We start from the raw sequence: 15,218 nt of genomic DNA, 5'->3' as shown, positions 1-15,218 counted from the left end.
TCCTATTGTCTTTCTTTTATTTAGTGGAGTTTTTTTCTTTCCGCGCACCCAATACTGAAAGCCCTGAGCAATTTATTGCAGGGTGATCTTTGACAGTACTTGACCAAGATCTTGATTACAGATATTTAACTTCACCTTGTTCTACTCTCCTAGTGTCTTGGTAAGCGCTTTTCGTCTTCTACCCATATCCACTAGTCGTAGTCATGTTAAGACCCAATGTTAAAGTTAAGAATTCAACAGCCATCCCAATAACCTTGTGCAAATCCAAATGTGGAAGGAACTCCAAGATGTAACCATTTTATTGATCATGTAAGGTCTTATGATGTCTTATCATTCTGACTACCACCGTCAAATGCAAATGGAAGATGCTTAATTGTTCAGAATTAACGGGACAGAAGCAATTAAAATTTCCTATATATATAATTAAAAAAAAAAAAAAAACAGAACGTTCTATTAGCAAAATAGCAAAAACCTAATAAAGAGACCAATAGAGTCATCATTTTCATTTACAGCCACCATGGTGTGGCCCCTTCTTATTCTCAGCCACCTAAACAGTACGGGCTTGTCTAGAGGGGGGAAAAAAAAAAGATCAGGGTATTCCGGATCAGGTGTACAAAAAAAACCACAAAGTTAATACTTTCTTCGTCCCATTTTATGTGACTCTTTTTTTTTTTTTGGTCAGTTCAAGAAAAAATGACATATCTCTATATTTAGTAACAATTACTACAAGAAAGAAGACATTTTTTTTTGTTGCCGTAGATAGACTATTGTTACAAAAAGTACTTTTAGCAATAATATTTTTTTTATTGTTGCGTAAACTTTTCCTAACGACTATTATTGCAATGACGTGCAATAATTTTTTTGTTGTTGCCAAAAGTACTTTTTGCAACAATAGTCAATACCATGATAACAAAAAAAGTTCATTTTTAAAAAATTCATCATATATGCCAATAATAAAACTAAATTGTTGCCAAATATTGAATTTTGGCAACTATATTATTTTTATTGCCAGAAAAGCTATTGTCATTTCTGTACTTTCTTGTAGGGAATTTAATTTTAAACTTTCGATTTTACCCTTATTTAAATGATTTATAACTGCACAGATATTTATGGATTATTTTAGACCATAAACTTCAGAAGTTTTCCTTTCATTCTTAAGCTTCGTGCACAACCAAACACCTTCACATAAATTGGGACGGAGGAGTAGCTTTAACATCTGGAGAAGGTAATGAATTTTCAAACATATATAAGCATGAGGGTTGAAAAAAATGGCATGCATTTGGCCCTGTCAAAATCAAGGCATGCACATCTTATTTCTCAAAAGGAAATAGTTTTAGGCCACCTCTTGCTTGTCTTTATCTTTTTGGTTAGGTTAACACCAGCAAGTGTTGGTGGATGATGATTACATGATGGCTGCCGTCTGTAAAGAGTGATGGTGCAGAACATTCCAAATATCGGTTTTGTTTGATGTGAAAGAATTTAAAAAAAAAAAAATTATGGTGGGAAATGTACTATTTTAATAAATCATCTGTTGAATTTTGTCTTAATTATTTGGTTTTAGTCTAAAAGCATGTCACCTATGATAATTGTTTAAGGTACAGGATTTGCATTAGTATAGTGCTGTGTTGATATTCTTCCATTATAGTAGTATAAAAGTTGATAACGATATCCAAGTGTTGGTTGACACAAGCAAGCTCGCGGTTTCTTCAAACTCATAATTATATCTATCCCTTATAGGCTTTGAAGGTATCTGGTTCTGTGGTTGATAACAGTTTCTTGTCAAACATGCATGGTAGATCTTTAACAATTTCCACTTCATAAAGTTAGTGAAACACTAAGGAAAGCATCTTACTTTTGTTATCTAATTTGATAAATTGATATCTACCTAATCCAGCATCACTTAACACTATACAAATGAATTGTTAGCACTTCGACATCCTATATAGGTTTGATCTAGCATTCTGCACTACCATTACTTTTTTGCATGGCCAAATTAGTGTCAACTTGGCACAAGCATCATATATGGAAGTTTTTTATTTGAAAAAAGAAAAGGAAAAACTATTTAGATAAAGTTAAACTACCATTGCGAGCTTGACATAATCACAAAGGAGTTGAAGTTCTTAAAGTTGTTGACATCAAAGCATAGGGAACTTGCATATTGTAGCATTGAGTAGAAAGAGATGATTGAAAGGAGAACTTTGGTACAACGGTAAAGTTGTTGGATTTTTGTTTTCCTGAGTGACCAGGAGACTTCAAATTCAAGGGAACAGTCTCATGCAGAAATGTAAAGTAAAACTGCGTGGGATAAATCTAAAATAATATGATCCTCTTTCGGACTCTGCGCATAGTGATAGTGCGTCAAGCTACCTCTTTACTGGAAAGAGGATAGACATTTTAGGAATTCTAATTGCATAATGGTCACCCCTAATTGATAGTTGGATAGGATAGGATTTTCTTGCTCCCAATAAACAAAGAAACAAGTTGACAAAGGGGTCTAAATTCAAGACACGTGTAGTAGTTACAAACTATGTTATGAGGAATCAGATTCGTGTAGAAAATGCCGAGTCGCATCTCTTGTACAAGTTGTAGACCGTATTTTATCCCTCAATAAATTACATAGAACTTTCTTTTATATGATTATTTAATGCATCAAGTATCATTTGAACCAGATACATTAAAGGTATCCCAATTATTGTGCAACTTTCTTTTTCTTGAAAATAAAAAGACTTCTTGTTCCCTTGGTAATTGTCATCTGTCACATAGTGGCATATACATCCTTCTCCAGTCATAAAGATATTGTAATGTTTTCCTATCATTTCATATGGGTGCCAAAGAATCTTCTCCCACATAATAATTCATAATGAAAGTTTGGCAGAAAGACAAGATAAGCCTACGATTCGAAAGGCAGACTTATTTGAATAACTAGTGATTTTTACCGTGTTTCGCGCGGTAAGTAAAAAATTTAATCAAATTTTCAATTGGTCTTTTTATAAATTTAGTCAATATAGACATAACATTTTCATCTACTATATAGACACTAAAATTATTAATAAAATTGACTAAATCACAAGAATAAACAATTTTTGAGATTAACTTCGACCTCTTCATATAGTCAATTTCGCGAAAACAGTGAATTCAACAAATATCATTGTGCATAAACTAAGAGCTAATCAAGAATGTGAGAAAAGAAATAAAATGTTAATTACTAAAACAATGTCAGAGCTCACATTATTATACCTCTTTTAGTTAACTAATTATATAATTTGTCAGTGACGGTATAAGCTTGTTTTGATTTAGTTTAATTTGCCGATTATTACTATGTTAATGCTTTTAATAAGAGAAGAGGGGAAAATCGAAATTGCTGGATATTTAGACAAAATGAGAGATAAAAAAAAAATAGTTAAAATTTTCTTTTCCCATAGTTTATCCTATTTTTATAATTAAAAAAACGAAACCTGAAGAAGAACAAATAATTAAAAAAGAAAGCAGAATGAAACAATGATAGCACCAATTTTTTTTTTCTTGCCCTTGTAGGTAAATCGTGCTTTCAAACCGGTCTCCTCTCGAATCATAAAGTAAATCTCTTGTTCTTTCTGCTTCTAATTTGATCTGAAATTCAAAATATGTTTCTTTCTGCAAATACTATTCCTGTACCATTTTGTACACTTTGCTAAATTTAGTCTCTCAAAAGGAATTGTATTTGGGAGTGTGTAACTCTTTTCCTTAGTAAAATTTTAAGCAATGCAGATTCCACCCAAACAAAATTCATCCAACAAATATTACCTCCATCATATTATTCCTTAAGAAAAACATTACCTCCAAAAACTCAAAGAGAAGATAAAGAAAATTTAGAAGCAGATGAGGAAAGAAAATGTGGTCAGACGGATCCCAAGAAACACTTAAATAGGAGTATATGGTTTCACTACACTTTAGTGTCATTTAAAGAAATATTTGTTCAGCATTTTAACATGGCAAATAAATGAGGAGAAAATAGAAAAAGGCCCAAAAAAGGACAAAATTGGAGTGAATTGAGAGAAAAGAAGAAAGCCCGGCGTATCTAGCATAGTAACTAAGGTTCAATTAAATCCCTAACTTTTCATGTGAAATATAAATTTATGTGTAAATAATTATTAAATTTTATTAAATACTAGTTATGAACAATTATTAAATTTTATTAAATAGTAGTTATGAACTCGTAATTTTAAAATATAGTTTAATACTAAAAATTTTAAAATTAAACTCTATAAAATTTAAATTCTGAATCTGTAAAAAGGAGAAGAAAAGGTCAGAAGAGAGGAAAGTAAAGGTCAGAAGAGAGGAAAGTGAAAAGCCAAACGTTTTTGGCGTTCGAAAGTTTTTTTAGGGAGGGGTATAACCATTTAAGAGTTAAGAGAATAACAAATTACCATAATAATTAATGTGGTTTGAAAAGGTGGCTAGACAACCTAAAAGTCACTTTATTAGGATAACCAACAGTCACATCAGTGAAGCCGAATAGTCACTTTAGATTTGTAAAAATTGGAAATTAAGGAAACTAATGCAAAAATCTTGAAAATTAGATAAATAGCAATCTTGGCTTTGGAGAGTATCACGTCACCGGATATATGTCCCGGCTTTATATAATTATATAGATACCAAGAAAATTCCACCTACCTACATCATGTCTCAAGCAGTTATTTATTCAAAGAAGAGAAGAAAGATTGTAACGCTTCTAATTTAGAGTTGGAAAATGCAGGGATTAGAACAGGGAAAATGGTTTTAAGTGAAAAAGTTTATACTAACTGAAGTATAAACAAGCCATATCCAGCCTTCACTTCAACTGTCAAACATTTTAAATTCAAAATTCAAATTAAATGCAAATGAAAAGAGAAGCAATTCTACATTTCCTTTTAAGAAACAGGGCTTCCATGTTGCTAACCTGAGGTTTTACCTGGTAAAGTTCTGGGCCTGAATAGCTAAAGTGGTAGCTCAAGGTTTCATGTATGGGCCAATGGAGCTGCTTCAGGTGTCAGCAACCCCTTGGATTGCTACCAAAACCATCAGATTTGTATTTTCCCAGTTCTTGTATGATCCCTTTCCTCAACCTGTGTTGGAGAACACAAAACTAGTAGAAAAAATGCAAGAACAAATAAAAAAACAATTAACTAAAAATGTTTTCCACCTCATAAACTTAACCATCTAAAGAAAGCAATATTTCCCAGGGAATCTTAATTTAGAACAATCAAAGGGAGAACTTATAGTACTGAATACTGATTAATTGATAATTTGATAAATACAAGACACGCCTATTTATAGGTATCAACCAATATCATAAGGTATTTGTCCAATATGAACAATATCATCTTTAAGAACGTAATAGTTCTAGTATTCCAATCTAACATTCTAACATCAACACTTCTAACACAAATAATCTTCATCCAGTACCCTAGAAATGTTCCCACAACAATCATCCAGTCTCTTCAAGTTGTTCTTCCGTTTCATCGAATTCTTCGGACCCATATTTTCCATTTCTAATGTAGTTTTCCAGCTTTTCATACCCTTCTGCAAAGATGCCTCGCTCCTCGAGCAATCTTTTAATCTCTTCCTCTCTTTCAACCTCTCCATTCATATGCAAGTAATTAACTCAGGAAGCCCAACTGCGAATGAGTGGCTTCCACTGTGGCACACTTGCCAAGATTGCTTTCTTCAATGTTTCAACTGCCATCTCCATCTGATCGTTTGAACAATATCCTAGTGCCAGATGATCCCATGTCCTATAGTTTGGCCTCTTACCACTCTGATAGAGTCTTTCTATAATGGATTCAGCCTTATCCAAATGACTCTTTCTGCAGTAAATTGCTATGAGAAAATTCAGAACTCTGGTGTCAAAATATACATGATTTTCTTCCCACTCGGCAACTATCTTCTCTACACTATCAATATCATCTAACTTTTCCAGTCCACTTAACATGGAATGATAACTTGAACTGTAGACCTTGCCATTATTCTTTATTTTACTCCATATACGAAACACATCATTTTTCTTTCCCATACTAGCATAGAGGGAAAGCATGAATTCATTAGCAAGCCTTGCATTTTTCCCCTTACTTAGGTGCTCGCATTTCTTCAATACCTCTGAAGCTTTTTCCACATCACCAGCTTTCATGTAGCCCTTGACAGCGATTACATAACTATTCTATTCAATCAGCAGGGGATCTTCTTCCACCTTCATCAAAATCTTCTCCATCTCCTTAATAACGGGAACAGATGCATAGGCATTTAACCGGATAGCATAGGTGAATGCATTTCCAGAAATTATCTTATCTTCCATCTCTTGCACTAACGAGTGCAGTTTCTCAAGGTCTCCCATTTGAACATAAAGGTTCATCATAATATTGTATTTCAGTACATTAGCATCCCCCAGATTCTTCATCTTTTGCATTGTCCCTTCTGCTTTTCTCAATGATTTTGCATCAGCATAGCAGTTCAAAAGAGCGCCATATACACAAGAAGCTCTCAGCTTATCTGGAATGCTAGTGAAATACTTCTCTGCTGCTTCCAGACCGTGGGCCTTTGATATCAGATCCAGTCGGACTGAAACACATCCAGGTGATAGATAAAGACGTTTGGAGTCGTTAATCCATTCATAAATCTGAAACAAAAATAAGAAGCAGGAAACTGAATCTTGACACAATACTAAAACAAAGAGGACAACGAGAAAAAAAATGCTGGAAACTAGACCAATTGGCACTTAATGTTATGTGCAGCCATGGTTGAGTCAACTCCAGTCGTTCACTCCTGCATTGCACCTTGAATTAAGTTTTCCCTTTTAACCTATTATTTTATGTTACTGATATCATTTGCTTCAGATTATTAAGGATGTCCTTGCATTAGTGTCATAGAACAAATTTCAAACCTCAAATCTTTCATTTCCAAGGCACCATTGCTATTACGATGTAACTACATGCAGTTCGTTGCTTTTATCAACAGTTCTTTCTTTCATATATTCTTTCCAAAACGTAGCTCCACCAGTAAAGTAGTTTCTTTGGGGTTAAACAGTATCTTTTTAGCTCGTTAAAAGAGTAATTTCAGTTTATATATTATATCTAATGACTCAATGATCATGAAGTAAACATTCAATGTTATTGGACTAATTTTAGTTCACTTCACTAGAAGTACAAAACAGCAGATCTAGAACTTTGGGGTCTTTTCTTCTCTTCAGCTGACTGCGGGATGAATTTATGCCTAACAAGAGTAAACTGGACAATAGTATTAAAACTAAGCCAGTTTATTATGTTATCCAATTTGGACCAGGCCAATTTTGCCCAAAATTTCCTCTATATATAGGATCAATTCAGGTCTTATTTTGACAACACAAGAGTGAATTCATAGCAGCCATATAGAGAGAAAAACGTGAGAGAGAAAGCAGATTTTCGTCCAGAAATTTTCTGCTACAGCAGTCTGCTTTAAATTGCGTTTCCCGATTCGTTAACCGTTGGATCGTGCTGAAATTTGACCTGGGGGTTCTCAACATCTGGTTCTTCGATTTCAACGGTGAGATCGGATTTTGTGGTCTGTAGCTCCAGTTTTCGAGTACAAACAATAGCTCGTTTTTTGGGGTGATTTCTCTCTTTTCTTCGTTAGTTTTGGTGCTATCTTTTATGTATTGTTGCTCTGTGCTTGGCTTTGTTGTTGTAGTCATTTGGAGAACATTGTTGTAGCTCTTGTTGATTATAGCGGCGCTTTTGTGGGCCGGAGGTCCCGTGGATGTTTCCTCTTCACCTTGAAGGGGTTTTACCACGTAAATTTGGTGTCTCTTCCATTCGATTTATTTTTGCTTGCTTTGCTATTTTATTGTTGGTATAGCTGCTGCCCGGATTTCTATCTGTGCTAGTGTTTATTGTCTTCTCTTGGTTCAAGTAGTGTGGGAAGTTTTGACTTGGGTATTTCTTCCGCTGTTCCCTTGTCGTGCAATTTGGTTATTGCTTGTTTCTTCCCAACATATTAAATATTATCCTGGGTTTTCTGATAGAGTATACCTGTGCAGATCTTGTGGAATTATGTTGGTTTAGCTTAGACAAAAGTAGTTCGTCTTAAAGATATCTTCACTCCAGGGACAAAGATTAGTAAGGAATTTCCAGGGGAAAAACAAACTAACCCAAGATGGAGAGACTAACATATGCAAGACGGAGAGGTGGCCAAATGAGCAAGTTGGGTCAAACTCGGGGGGGGGGGGGGGTTAAAAAGGGTTAATTTAATAAACAGGTCATAATCTATGACGCCCAAAGTTTGTTTGGGTCAAGATGGGTCAAATAACATCTCATAATCGAACTCGCCCAACATGACAGAACCCCCCCTCCTTTTTTATATTGCTTTTGAAGAAGTTATAGAATTAAAACCTACAAAATAAATAGAGATTGTGATTATCGCTCAGGATGATTATAACGGATAGACACTTTTACTGCTGTTGTTAGATTATAACCAGCATTTGTAAAGTAATTGAGAAATAGCCACAACTTAAAAATGCGATAAAGTAATTGAAAAATTGCCACTTCATGATTTTTGCACGTGTTCTACTTCTTCATTTCCCAAACATGAAAGAAAAAGCAAGCAAACTTCAGGCTGAGGAGTACGATCTCCAGCAGAGAATACAACTACGAAATTCATTAAGTCAAATGAAAAGTTACCTTTCTTTATTGAAGCTTAGATGAGCAAAGCTGCAATTTATCGTCACTCAAACAACCTATGAGAGGCTATTCAGGTTTTCCGAAGAGCCAGCAACAGAAAGTGGATTGATGATGCATGAACTGTCCATGTTAGCGCAAAAGGCAGCAGCACAGCATGTCGATGAAGGCAAAGTAACTGGGCCTACTCAAAGCCCGTCATGATTTTAACCTCTAGATATACATCATTAATGTTGCAATTTTGGTTCTATTCTCGAGTACAATAGAGGAACCAGAAATGCCTTTAAGGCTTTGGATTGTTGGGTACTCTTTGCTTTGTATTGTTTGTGTTTTGTTGGAGATTTAATATGGTGAGCCGCATTTAAAGATGGTATCTCGTGTAAGACCTGTTCCATTGTTGCTTCATTCCAAGAAGCAAAACAAGGGGTTTTAGTTTCAAATTCTGCGAGAACCTGAAGCCTAAGTTGCTCGGACTCGGGTGCGGGTGTCCAATATGGGTGCGGATCTAGACGTCGGATTTTTCGTGATCTAATTTTTCAAATTCGGCCATACGGATCCAAGTATGGATACGGGTGCTGGGATTCGGCTGAAAATAATTTAAATATGAAAAATAGAGTTATAAAACCTAAATTATGTGGAAAACTTGAGGAGAATCCCGGAAGGAGATAAAAGGAAAAAGAATGACATAGAAATTTTTATATACAAGGTATTCCATTTTCTTCAATTTCACCTTAGCTTTTATTTTGATTACATAAATCATTGAATCTGTCTAGAATTTCTCTATTGATTTTGGTCAAAGTACCCAAAATTGATTGACTAGATCGGGTATGGATCCCACACCCACGTCGTGTCGACATGGGTGCGGCACCAAAAGCGAAAAGTCCGAGCAACTTAGCCCGAAACTATCCTAAAGTTCGAAAAAGTGTCTATCTGTCAAAATCGTTCGCGCTTCAGATTATGGCTGCTTTTCAAATACTTTGCAACATTAGACCTAAATACTCCGAGCAGAGCATCGAAGCTAAATAAATGTACCAACATGACTAAAACATATTCCTAATAATTAGTTGATATCACCTATATAGATCTCTTCTTCCATTGTGCCCTATCTTTAGTTATGTACATCGATTCCAAAAAATTGTCGATCTCTCGAGATAACTCCCTTCCATATGATTTCCATTTTTAGCACCTTGGTATCATTTTTTGCTATTGGCTTGACCCAACCCCTTTAGTGGGATCACTCTAAAGTATTCTATGGAGCCATTTGGCATGAGAATTATTTCCGGAATAATTTTTCACTTCATTTCAAAATCTATTTTTGGTGATAAAATTTCCAAAATTAACTTGGAGTTGGATTTCAATTTTGGGAAAGTGCTCCAAACATGTTTTCCAACTCCATCTTCATAAATTCAAATATAATGCTCCCTTCTCTCCTTTGCAAAGAGTATAATCAAATGCAATTCCAACTTCATAAATTTCAAATAAAGGGTGTGTTTGGAAGGGAGGAAAAAAAATTCCGAATAATGTTTTCCAATTTTCTCATATTCGGTTGGTCAAAATTTTTGAAAAATATTTTCTTTAAGAAAATAAGTTCCATAAAAATGAGAAAACTGACTTCCCTAATGAAAGTAGGAAAAATAAGTCTCACAAGTGGCATTCCATATTAATTGTCTCTGTTATACCCCATTTAAACCGGGTCCAAATTGAGTACAACATATTGGAGATTCCTATTTATTTATTTTTAAGGAGTCGCCACCTAATTGATTTTAAGGTGAATTAGGGCACCTAATTATTAACTAAGGTAAAGCTAACTAAACCTCTGTTGATAGTCTGCTCAATTTTAATTCTAGGTAAGGGTTCTAATTATCCTAAAGGGAAGAGGTTAGGCATCCTCTAGGATCCGTTAACTACGGTTATCCGGCCAAACTTAGGTTAATTAATTTAGATTAAATATAATGCTTAAATCTTAAGAAAATAGGTTGTAAATGTTATTAAGGTTTTAAAGGAAAATATAATAATGCTATTTAAACTAACTTGTAGAAATACATAGTAGTCCGCTTAAAAAATAAAACTTATAAATGTTGTTAAGCTTTAAATAATAATGTTATTTTAGAAATGAGACTTGCAAAATATAATGATTTGCATATAAATAGAAGCTTTTTAAGAGAAAACCTAGCCAATTTAACTACTAAAAAAATAGCGATTTTCGACCAAAAATTTCGACCACACGAGGTCGAAAAAGCCTTTATTTCGACCAATTTTTCGACCACACGCGCAGGTCGATAACAGCTTGGTCGAAAATTTTTTTCGACCACACGTGGTCGAAAACACATTCCACCGAAATTAAGGGAAAAATTGTTTTCGACCACATGTGGTCGAAAAAATTATTTTTATATTAAATTATATTTAACTTTTTCGACTACGTGTGGTCGAAAACATTATTTATATTTAAATATAAAAGAAAATAAAAATTCAATTTCGACCACATGTGGTCGAAATTGTAAATTGGGCCTAGAATTTCGACCTCATGTGGTCGAAATTGAATTTTTCTGGGTACAATTTCGACCTCATGTGGTCGAAATTGTGAAATATCTGGGCTGATTTTCGACCACTTGTGGTCGAAAATCTGGAATATTTTTTCCAACATTTGCCTGCTTTTGGCAGTCCACCTGCCAATTCCCAAATAGTCTAATTCATCAACCAAAACAGTCATCCAATTCATCAACAATGCAACACAACAACCATAAACAATATTCAAACACTTGAACACTTAAACATTGTCCATTCAAACACTTATAAACAATCAAATTCAACCTCAAAGTACTTAAAATTAAAACTACATTCAAACACTTAAACATTATAAACTACATTCAAATACTTAAACATCATTCAAGCACTTAAACATTATAAACTTAAAAGTACTTCTAATTCGAACTAAAACTACATTCAAACCCTTAAAGATAATATACATATCCATCATAAACTATTAATTTGGGCTTGCATACCCAACATCCTAGCCTCCGAGAATTAAGTGTTCTTGTTAGCTGAGCAACTTGATGCTTCATAGCTTCATACTCCTTAGGATCAACTGCGCCATCATCAGCAGCATCTATGCTTTCAAAGGCCGACGGGTATAAAGGTGACATCCAGACCAACCCCAATCCTTTAACCCATTAACATCTTAGAAGATTTCACAAAACCTTTATCACTTGGATAGAAGGTTACATGACATCTGCAAGGTAAAAAAGTACTAATGCTTTCATTTTGTAAAATAAACATGAATCACAATAGAATACAAACATAGCAGATACATATATATATATATATATATATATATATATATATATATATATATATATATATATATATGTGTGTGTGTGTGTGTGTGTGTGTGTGTGTGTGTATAAAGCAGGCAACAGCAAAGGTCCCAGCACAACTTTGTTCAGTTAGTTTCTGCTGACTAAAAACAGAATAAAATAATCTGTCAATGTAGAGTTATTTTAATGTCAAACCCAGCTATACATCAAGCCTTCTTTTAATCACTATCAACCCCTTTAACATTTATTAAACTACTGTAAAAAACTTAGCATGTATTCATGTAAAGTTCATTTACATTCTCAGCATTTTTAAAGCTATAGTAAAAGACTTAGCATGCACCCATGTAAAATTCATCAACACATGCACAAAGATATGAATGATTAATATGCTTTATTTCACTTAAATACTTTAGGCATCTTTGTTCAAGTTTAACGTTTCTGCCACTTCTTTTCCTTCAGCCCTTTGTAAAAAACTTTGTGATCATTAGATGACACAGATGCATAAGAACCCAAAAGAAGTTAAAACTTGTACCATTCCATTACGAACAAAGTAGCATAACAGAGCTATTGAACCAAAAGACTGAGAAGATATATTCATTCCATTAATAAATTTCCAATTTTTTCTGTGCAGATATAGCTATTTTCTGATTTTTCTCAGTAATCTTGAAGTTCTCTAAGATAAAAACGCAGAAAGAACTCAGCAATTGAGGTGGATAATTGAGCTAATATAATTTTTCCTTAGAGATCCACCAATGCAAACACAGAAAATCAGCGTGTCACAATAGCCACCCCTACCAAACACCCCTCTATTCTCTCTGTTGCAAGCTACCCCTACCAAACATCCCTTTTTTTCCCTTTAAACCAAAAGAGTAACTTATTCATTATATCCTAGCAGCTAGATTAAAATATATAAATAATTTGTCGTCTGTCTAATAGAACATAAGCACATGCATCATTTGAAGTTCACGCACAAACATGCACACTTTTATGTATCTCACCTTTAAACTAATAATTCTAATATAAGAACCTTCAAGGTATATAGTCCAACAGTAAACCACAAAAATAATAATTTAATCACATATTACATTAAACAAAAGTATCATCACAGCGCATCAGTAAATAGAGTGACTACCTACCTGAAAAAGTAGGCCGATAATAATAGAAACGATCTCGAAAAAGCAGGGCTTAAAGTCCTGTGTTAACTACAACATCTCATTCTTTCGGTAAATCAAATTTAATCTTTTTTCAAAAAGCATCAATTGTAGCATTACACACCACTATGACTCCAAATAAACCTAGTCTTAGCGAAAGGAAAATTTAAGAAACATCAAGTGCATTCTACATTACAGGAACAAAAACCTCGCAAACTTTTAAAAAATGATGTGAAGATTAATGTATTTTTTAAGAAATTTATTAGCTTAACTTCTTCCAAATTAATGTAGCTCTCAATCTCTTCATTTTAATTTTGTTTGAATTTGGTTTGTATTTTGATTTGCCTCGTTAACAATTTGATAGTTTTGATCAAATAGTTTGATAGATCATTTCAAATTTAATTTATTGGATAAAAATAAATGATGTGAAAATTAATGTAAACTTAAAATCAAATAATTTGAATACAAACAAAAACAAATAAGCAAATTTAAGTACTAGAACATAAGGTTGGATTTTGAGTTCTAATATTCAAATACAAAAAAGATAGAAATCTCAGGCTTGTAGGACAGTTGGGGTTCAAACAAATACTTGTGTCAGAAAAAGAAAAACACAAAAAGAAGACAATAAAACCTAGAATTAAGTTAGATAGCTTAAAAGAAAACATAAAGTGGAATCTGGTGAAACCTATACATAAAGAAAGGAAGGGATGTTGATTAACATAGAAAGAGACCAAAACAACAAACTATAACTAAAAAGAAACCAAAACAACAAACCATAACTAAAAGATTCATTGATTAACATAGTGCAGAAACCCCAAAGTGATGCCAAATGCAGCAGCAACAACAACAACATTCAATTTCAATATTTCATTCTATTTCAATTCAAATCCCTAAAAAAAAATAACATAATATAAACCCCAAAACAACTATTGCACACTAAATAAAGTTATCAAATCTACTAAATATAGAAGGTAATGTAACTAATAACATGGTATTGAAATACAAGTTTGAGCACTAGTTCAATTTGGGGGTTGTGTTCATGAGATTGAGGAAGAAAAAAAAATACCTGAGCTGGCGGCGTCTGGTGGCGACTCTTTCTGGTCGGAAACCGCGGTGGCTGTGGCGTTGACCGTCTAAGGAGGGGGTGGCGCAGTCGGGTGGGGGATGGTAGAGAGAGGAGAGGGAGAGAGAAGAGAGTGAAAGAGAAGGGGGAAAATGAAAAGAAAATTAAAGAGACTAGATCCAGATCTGGTCTAAATCGTTTGAAATTTTCGACCACATGTGGTCGAAAATAATTAAGTCAAATTTGACTGACTTTGACTTAATTATTTCGACCACATGTAGTCGAAATTACATTTTTATTTTTATTTTTTAATTAATTGTTTTTTATATATATATATATAATTTAATTATGTATAAAATATTTTTTTCCCATTTATTATTTATATAAAAATTAATTTTGACCACACGTGGTCGAAATGCATTTTCCCATTAAAAAATCGACCCGGTGTGGTCGAAATTCTATAAAAAATTAAATAAAAATTAAATTCTTCAAATTTCGATCGCTCGTGGTCGATTTTTTTTCGACCAAAAGTGTGGTCGAAATTTTTAGGTCGAAAATGCCCCTTTTTTTAGTAGTGTTTAAACTTGGGATAAAATGACATTATATGAGTCTAGTGATGTAGGAAATCTAGACTTGTTATAAATAGAATGCAAAAGGTTTAAAATAATGTAAATGAAGCTTTAAAATTCAATTGGTTAGATATGCTTACTTAATCTAAACTATTTTATAAATAGAATGCAAAAGGTGATGGATTTTCTTTCTCTTTCTTATTAACTTTATTTAACTATGTTTGGCTAAATATATGTATCATCAGATCAATCTAAAACGTTCATGAAATGCACTGGGATTAATATTTGCATATTAGGGCATTTTGAAATTTTAAGGTAGTAAGCATAAATAATGATTCCCTTTAGCTTAAATATATAATTATGCTATTTTGTAAATCAATTATTCTAAGAAAGATAAATATTATAGGTATTATAAATAATTTTAACGTAGAATAAACTAGAATGAAACTTGGAGAATT

General features: G+C 33.4%; 1 long non-coding RNA gene and 1 pseudogene across 1 annotated transcript; both read right to left on the bottom strand.

The window, feature by feature from the left end:
* Positions 1-5,310: 5,310 nt before the first annotated feature.
* On the bottom strand, positions 5,311-6,909 carry LOC132637839 (pentatricopeptide repeat-containing protein At2g20710, mitochondrial-like; annotated as a pseudogene).
* A 4,508-nt stretch (positions 6,910-11,417) lies between these two features.
* LOC132638643 (uncharacterized) lies at positions 11,418-14,320 on the bottom strand. Its single transcript, XR_009581839.1, has 2 exons — positions 14,195-14,320; positions 11,418-11,892 (listed from the first exon to the last, which is right to left on the bottom strand). It is a non-coding gene; the product is annotated as an uncharacterized LOC132638643 (long non-coding RNA).
* Positions 14,321-15,218: the final 898 nt, after the last annotated feature.

The sequence above is a fragment of the Lycium barbarum genome, chromosome 4, assembly GCF_019175385.1.
Source record: "Lycium barbarum isolate Lr01 chromosome 4, ASM1917538v2, whole genome shotgun sequence".
Classification (NCBI taxonomy): Eukaryota; Viridiplantae; Streptophyta; class Magnoliopsida; order Solanales; family Solanaceae; genus Lycium; species Lycium barbarum.
This window is presented reverse-complemented; position numbering and strand designations above follow the sequence as displayed.